The sequence below is a fragment of the Pundamilia nyererei genome, unplaced genomic scaffold (assembly GCF_000239375.1).
Source record: "Pundamilia nyererei isolate P.nyererei 1_Seehausen unplaced genomic scaffold, PunNye1.0 scaffold00178, whole genome shotgun sequence".
NCBI classification, from domain to species: Eukaryota; Metazoa; Chordata; class Actinopteri; order Cichliformes; family Cichlidae; genus Pundamilia; species Pundamilia nyererei.
In genome coordinates, this window is record NW_005187579.1 from 330,149 (window position 1) to 338,220 (window position 8,072).

An 8,072-nucleotide genomic window follows, 5' to 3' on the forward strand; every position below is an offset into this window, starting at 1 on the left:
GTGCGACAGGCATTGGCAGCAGTGAGTCAACAAACCAAACATACGTTTGAATGATTCATTTTCTTTGCCAGTATGACTATAGGCAGCGTTGTCAGGTATATGTGCTCCATTTTGCTCTAAATGTTTAAGCACACAGCTTTCAGTTTCTACTATATTGTGTTTTTAACCTCTTCATATTTTTCCCATAGTACAGTTTAGCTGCCCGTACATTTATCAATGTTTGAAATCAGTCAGATGCTGCCAACACCATCCTTCTCGTGTGAAAGTGCAGGGGAAACTTGTTGACTTAGTGAAATGATGACCAGTATGGTGTGACTGCTTATCCTGACTGCAGATGTTGCGGTAAGTGAATCCTGTTCATCTTTTTATTTTTAATTTTCATTTATTGGCTGTTATAAATGCAGATACTGACATCTGCACGGCATCAATGCGGTTAGCTCGTTAGCGTCAGCACCGTCCAGCCCCACGCACGGGGCAATCCGCGTTAACTCGCCAACGGAGATTTGCCACATTATTGCGGTTAGGGCGTGAATGTCATTTTAACTAGATTAACGCTGACAGCACTAGTTTTAATATGGGGATACGGCATCTGTTCTTGCTCATGAAGATATCGCCAGAATATAGCAGACAAGGATGATTAGTGGTGAAGGCTGAGCCCTTTCAAGGGATTTGGTGGGAGGCAAACAATGAAGGCAAATACACTCTGGCAACCAGGCAGGAGGCCAGAAGTAAAGATGAAGACACTATAGGATCCAGGCAGGAGGCCAACAGAAGAGATGGAACCACTGTGAAGGCCATGCAGGTGGCCTACTGAGAAGGCCAGACCTCAAAGGTGGGTGAACTCTGGACCAGAGTACTACTAGACAGACACATGTTCCCCAGCTAGGAGTTCAGCCAACTCTACAGGAAGAATAGGTGAAGGCTATGGCAAATGTTAGGTCAGTCGCGTCAGCAGATATTTATACATTTATGAAACCTTGACATTACTGAACCACCTTTTCTAGTGTGTGCTCTCTTCAAAATGGGCCCCCAGAGTTCAGACTCCTGAGAACAACTGGAATCAGGCATGAGGTTTGCAATTATAGGGAGTGGTCGAGGTAGGAGGTTAGAAGTCCCAATTACTAACATACTCAGGATCTAGAAGTGACAGGTGGCTCACCAGTTAGTGGCTAGCTACCTGGGTAACTTGAGCAGGGTGGTGTGGAAACAGAGCCAGCTGGATTGTTTCAGAAACTAGATCAGCCATTGGGAAGAAGCAGGGACAGGCAACAGGCTGGAAGCTGGTGCAGGCAGCAGGCCACTGGGCCACTAGCTAGCCAAGTCAGGAGGAGGCTTCAGGATGTTTTTTTTACAACTAGGCACATGATAATCTTAGCTTGAAGACTACCAGAAGACTTGCCAGCGCTTCCCTGCTTACAAAAATAAATCAATTCCACTATATTATGGATGAATAAGTCCATAGGTCCACAGTTAAGCATGGACCTGTGGACTTATTTATGCTACAGTTTAACCAGAGGACATTGCTTACTCAACTTTTTTGAACTTTTCAGAAAAGAAAAAAAGATTTAGGATGTGGAAAAAGAAACAAAACAGTCTGAAAGAGAATACACATTTACACAGTGAGACAAAAACAAAACTACAACAGCAAGTGGAAGGTGAAAACACAAAAAATCCAAAAACACCTGACAGGAAGAAACAAGGAACTCAGAATGAAAATGGTTCCAGTGGTTGACTACTGACAGTACAAAGATGATCCAGCAACAAGGGGGGGATCAGCAAGTGGTATATAAACAGAGAACCCTGGTGGGAAAATAAAGACAGCAAGCACAACAGAATGACATGAATGAAGGCGAGCGCTTCCAAACAACACACACAAACATGACACATCTTTGGAATCCAAAGTTTGGTTTTGCAAATCTCAACCTTTGAAACTATTTGTGGCATAATTACTACATGCATGTAGATATGCTGAAGGAATCCATTACCTTTGCATTAGAAACAGGCTTTTGGAAGTAACCAAATTGAAGCTGAGAAATAAATACAAATCCTGAGTGGAAGAGCTCGCTTGTAGAGAATCATTAGGTTTCTTTCCATAATATTGTAGAGTCTTTGTTCTTTAGTGTCTTGTGACCTGAGAAAACTGGTATGGTGAACTTGTGATATATAAATAAAAATGAACGGAAATAAATTGGAAATTTTATGATGAAGGAAAAAGCCAAAAAAACGCAAAACAACCCCCCCACAAACAAATCTAAGCTAACTTAGAGACTCCAGGCCTTTAAACACCTCGAGTGTTTATAGGTTCACAGTAAAGGAAAGTGTTGCAAAAAGTGGACGACAGATTTTCTCATTCATGTGTACAGAAGCAAACACTAAGCTACACATTTCGTTCCCATCCGTGCATGTGCAGCAGCAGCGCAGCGGTTAGGGAACTGTTAGCAGACTGTGGGATCCACAGATCAAAGAGTGGCCCCCCGTCGTGGTCTGCGGTCCCAAGGAACACAAGCCGACATGGACCACAGCCAGCATTCACATCTCCAGCTAATTAACAGAAACCTCTTTGACGCTGTGTTATTTGCATTCCTAATGTACAGCACTCAGAGCAATATCTGCCACACATATTAAATAAGAAGTGCTTGTGGGTTTGTCTAACAAGGCACCCCAGTGTTTTTAGCACAAATACATTTGTAATCACTTTAAAATGATGTGAGGGCGGCTACACAGAGGAGCTGAATTACTAAGAAATGGGTGAATTTTACAATATAATTAAATGAACATTTTTTATGAACTTGCTCGCTACATATTCTCAGATCTTTATTTGGAGACACATCGCATCACAAAGCCACTCTACTTGCACACCTGTTGTAACACAAAACAATGCGTACACTCAGTCACACGGGACTCTCACCGTTTGCTGAAATTTCAAGTGCCTTGAAGTATCCTTGTAATCTGTGCACTCACCGTAGTGGAAGAATGGCCTGAATTATAAAGCCGGCAGCTTTAAATGGCTATGATTAGCAAGCAGGCGTGTTGGGTGTCTTCAATAGTTAATTACTTGTTTGCACCAGAGTAGACCTCACATCTTTTTTGTATGGCTCTCTGTGTGTGCAAACAAACACTGGCTGGCGTGCAATAAGGAGCTGTCAGGGTGTGGGGAAGGGCTCGGTGTAAGGACTCACATCACAAGGCAAGGGCAACACTGCTGGGAGCTTTCCCCTAATGTGTGAGTATGTTTATTACTTTTTTATAGCACTAAATGTTTCAAAATCATTAGAAAAACTTCTGCGCGCTCTTCTTCAAGAGGCTAATTTGGGCTCTGATGTTCTCTTTGTGGTTTCGATTTTGCAGTTATGTAACTGTACGGGTTATGGTTAAAAGCCCTCACTGCCTGTGTTTACATGAGCACACATCTAACAGCAGAGACAAATGGGAACTGAGCTGCAGCATTCTCGCAGCATATGGACCATTTGCTGCCAGCTCGCTACGGCAGAATGACACCTGTACAGCACACTGTGATAACACAGCCGCCGTCATCTCCTTCCGTTGTGCCCTGAAAAAGAAATGTTTGGCATACATCCTTTTCTTATCACCGCCCTCTGGCCACTGCTCCACTGCTGCCCTAAAACAGCCCTGTAAGCAGACTAAAGACAAGTGGGAGGATGAAGTAGCACCTTTCTCTCCCCCATGAGAAATGAAATGATGAATTGTGTAAAATCTTATTTGGCACCTAATATTAAAAGTCGAAGATTAAGCCAGCAAAGCAAAATGCAGAAAAGAGCTGATGTAGACAGAGCAGAGGAGGACCCATTAGAGGAACGCTCCTGTCTGTCTTTCTGTCCAGCTGGGTGACACCTCGCCCCTTAATGAGCTGTCTGAAGTCAAACAGGAGAAATACCAACACAATAAATTACCAGCCTCATCCCTCCCTGTTTGCCTTCACTCAGATATGGCTGAGTAATCGTACTATCTGGACCTGAATCGTCCAGAATGAGATTCTGTCAAATCACATTCTACAATCCACGGGGCCATTTGCATAACTACATTTGATGTTTCCAGCAATACTGGTGACATGTTTTTCTTCAGTTAATTAGATTTTGGAATTACTTTTCCGAGAGGGAAAAGAAAAATATTGCCATTTGGAAGTGACAAGATAAAATTGTGTATATGGATAATTGCGTGGCAGTGTTGGAATTAGAGCTGGAGAGAGAAGGTATTTTTGCAGTTGTGAGCTAATACTCTATTCCAATTTCAGTCTGTTTAGCATGCACGCTCTGAACTGTTCCCTCTGACACGGCAAACCTCATTAAGATAGAGCAAAGTAATTCACTTGAGAACGAGAGCTAATTCTTCATATCTTTTTTTTTTTCTTCTTAGAGATATAGAGACAATCTAGAATTTTTAGTGAGTACACACACTTGAAGGTAGCGCTCTCTCCTCAGCTCTTATCACAACACATTTACCACAGATCAAAGAGAAAAGGGAGAAGACGCAACCTTCAGCTACATTTGAACCGGTGCTGGTAGAAACAGAGCAGACTGAGCCCTTGTATGTCGACCTTACTCTGGAAAAAACTGTCAAATAGAATGGACGTCTGAGCTGCGTGAGACCAGTCTATGTGTGCATCTATTCCTGCTAATAAAGCACAGCTAACCTTTAGGAAGCACATGTGGAGGAGAAGGCAGGAGAGCAAATGGATAAGAGGAATAGGTGCAAGAGAGAAAGAAGGAGTGAGAGAAAAGAAAGGGACAATGCTGGGCCTGCAATGGGCAGACATCCATTAACCAAGCGCTCAGCATGGGACATGGCATTTACCAAGAACAGCCAAATGCCATGGCAATTAATCAGGGCCTTGAATGCCAGCTGTATCAATACCCCTTGTAGCCTTATGTGCAGGAGTGCAACACACACACACACCTGAAAAAGACCTACATATATATTTTCTGTGTTTTCATGAGAAAGAAAACTGTGTAGATTTAGTGCTGTGGCTTGTGTCTAACCTTAATATTATCTCAAACTAGGACACACACGGAGAAATGGAATGAATACATCACTTACACAATCACAGTGAAAGGCCTGGGAGATGGCACACATTTTACTCTGCAGGGAGTTGCAAATTGCTTTTGAATAACCAAGGTCTAATTGACAGGAAAAGAATACGCTGTCACTTCGCTGGTGCGACTGTCATTAACACATTTTTCATTTTGTACATGCTCCAAGGCATTATTGTTTTGTTGGCCCCCAATCCTTCCCTGGTGCAGTGAATATGTTTTAAAATGGTTGTGAGCAGAATGTTAGCAACACAACACTCCCCGAGGGGAACAAAACACAAGAACAATCGGCTCATTAGAAGCAGAAACACTTCAAACTACAATATGGCTGGAATACACTCAGAGGAGAGACAAAGTCAGCGAGGGAAGAGCACAGATGGATGGATAGGAGGGACAGGGGGAGATAAAGGCACACCAGCAGAGGAGCAGAAACATTATGTTCGACACACAGAGAGCTTAGTGTGCACAAGAGAAATCTACCGTTGCGGTGAGGAAGACTCCCGAACGGGAAGAGATTTGGGAGGGAGGTCTTATAATTAGATTACAGTAATCCAGTTAAGTGCTACCTGTTATACTGCATGTTTATACTGAGTTTAATATAAAGCAGTAATCACTTTATGCTCTCTGGAAGGTACTCAAAGGTATTTTCATATGGAAATGAGAATTTAGATAGCGAAAGCATGCTCTTTGAAGCAGTCTATCTCAAGTCTACACAAGTATTTAGCTCGTAGTAACAATGAAAGACAAGACCTTTGTTTGATTTACTATAGCAGAAAAAAGCAGAGCAGCTATTGGAGACTCTTTTCTTTTATCCCAGCGAGTCATAACAATGCGTCAGTGCGCCAGCACGCACAATATCAGAAATCTTTAACTGAAACAGCTAAAAAGAGTTTAGACCTATTAGTTCCTATCCATGCTGCACACAAACTCTGCTGAGGTTTTTGAGCATGTAGGTCACACTGGAGAAGTATCAAGATAAAGTATCCTTAAAATAGAATTGTCACCAGTCGTTCCAGTCAAGCTGCAGTTTACATCTATGTTTCTACAGACTTGTGTAGAGAGGACCGTCAAAGGCTTTAGGGTCTAATTAGGTGGGAAACTTGAACATCATCTCCCTTTCTGTCCCTAAGTTATGATGCTGAAAATTATGTTTTATGGACAACGTTAAAATGTCTAATTAGCTCATCCATGAGTCCAATTGAATGTTTATGCCAGAAAAAACAAGCTATACATGTTCATATGGAAGCATGAATGTCAGGCTACTACTCTCCCACGTACAAAAGAAAGGGAGAATGCACAGAAATGTGATGATCCAGCTTAATTGGAAAAAAAACAAAAAAAAAACAACCAAAAAAAGACTAAATTTAAAAACCTCGTCGTCAAATTGCAGTTAGGTTATCTTGCAATATTTTCAAATCACATCATATACTTTGACATTAGCGAGGAGCTACAGTTTTAAGAAGAAAAACATAATGTACAGTCACTGTACTTCAGCCAGGTACACACTGAGACACTGCCTGTTTAACTGAGTGTTTGCACTTGAAGAATTACCTCTACCCTCTTTATAGTCAGTTGTAATTACAAGCTGGTGTGAAGATAGTCCCTAAAGTGATACCAAAGATTTATACTTTAACACTCCGAAAGGGGACCAGTACTCATTAGAAATCTTACAAAATATTGCTTAAGCACATCAGCTTCTCTGAGGATCTGAATTCTTCCCCTTGCAACCAATATCTGTAATCTGGGCTTCCCTACCTTTTGAATGATTCCATCTGCCAGCCTTGTTTCTCCCCTGTGAAGACCTCTGTCATGCAGAGCTTCTTCTCTTTAACAAGTGTGCCTATAAAAAGAATAACAGTATAATTCAGAGCTTTTTGAAGGACCTTACTGTGACAGCTGCACTGAGACATGGATGTCCCAGATACCCCAAACAACTGTCCGAGCCATATCGCTGACCTGAGTCTGGGTTCTGTGTGAAAGGGAGGGACAGATGGAGAAAGGCTGGGAGAAACAGTGGGAGTATTTGACAGACACCAGCCTGTCTCTTAACATGCTAGATGTCTTGCAGCAATATGGAGGGAGGCTGAAACAGTTCTCGGGGTCTCTAATGTTTTGTTCAGAGATTAGAGTTGGCTAATATTTTCCGGGACACATCATTTATAATTCATTCGGTTTATTGAATCTCTCAAACATCACTCGCAGTCTATTAATATCACATTCACAGCTTGATGAAAGTGTTCTCCTGCATGACATAACTGCAAACAAAAGCGGTTTGCGTTCATTGTTTGTTAGTCTGACAAAGATAAGATTTATAGACCAGCAGCAGGCAAACACTGGCTCCAAGGGCAAGTACGGCCATCGAATAAAAGCTGATGATCTCGCTGTTGTGCATCGTGACTGTGTATATGACTTGCATTAAACCCAAAACAGGTTGCTGTGTAAATAGCATGGTGGAGGAATAACAGCATCTTATTTTAATTAAAGCATAAATGAAACAGTTCACTGACTGCTGAGTCTGGTAACCTATTAACTGCTTTTAAAGTCTCCTAGTGCAACACAAAGTGCGTCTATGAGTTGTTTTACTAAATAAACACAAAATTGGTGACTCATGCAGCTGAAAAAAGGAAAAAAAAAACCTTCCCTCAGATACAAGCCTAAAAGATCACTTTCATGTGATTTATTCCTAAAACAAAGCAAAACAAAACAAGCTAAAGCACTCATTGCTGAGAAAGCACGACCACTTCTTTAGGCATACATGCAGCTGGGATGAAGCATAATCTAAATATGAATTTAGCTTTAAAAACATGAGCAGTTTATTAGGGAGACAACAGGGTTTCATGATATGGTTATGGCAAGAAAAAAAAATCAAAAACGAAAGCATACTTTTCGTTGGCTTCTTATATATTTAGTATATTTATTTTCTCCTACAAATATACTACATTGACATACCTAACGGTCACATCCTCACTGCCCGGTGTTGTCGACCTGACGTGGGCTAGCATTATCTTGCAGCGACCTCTACCG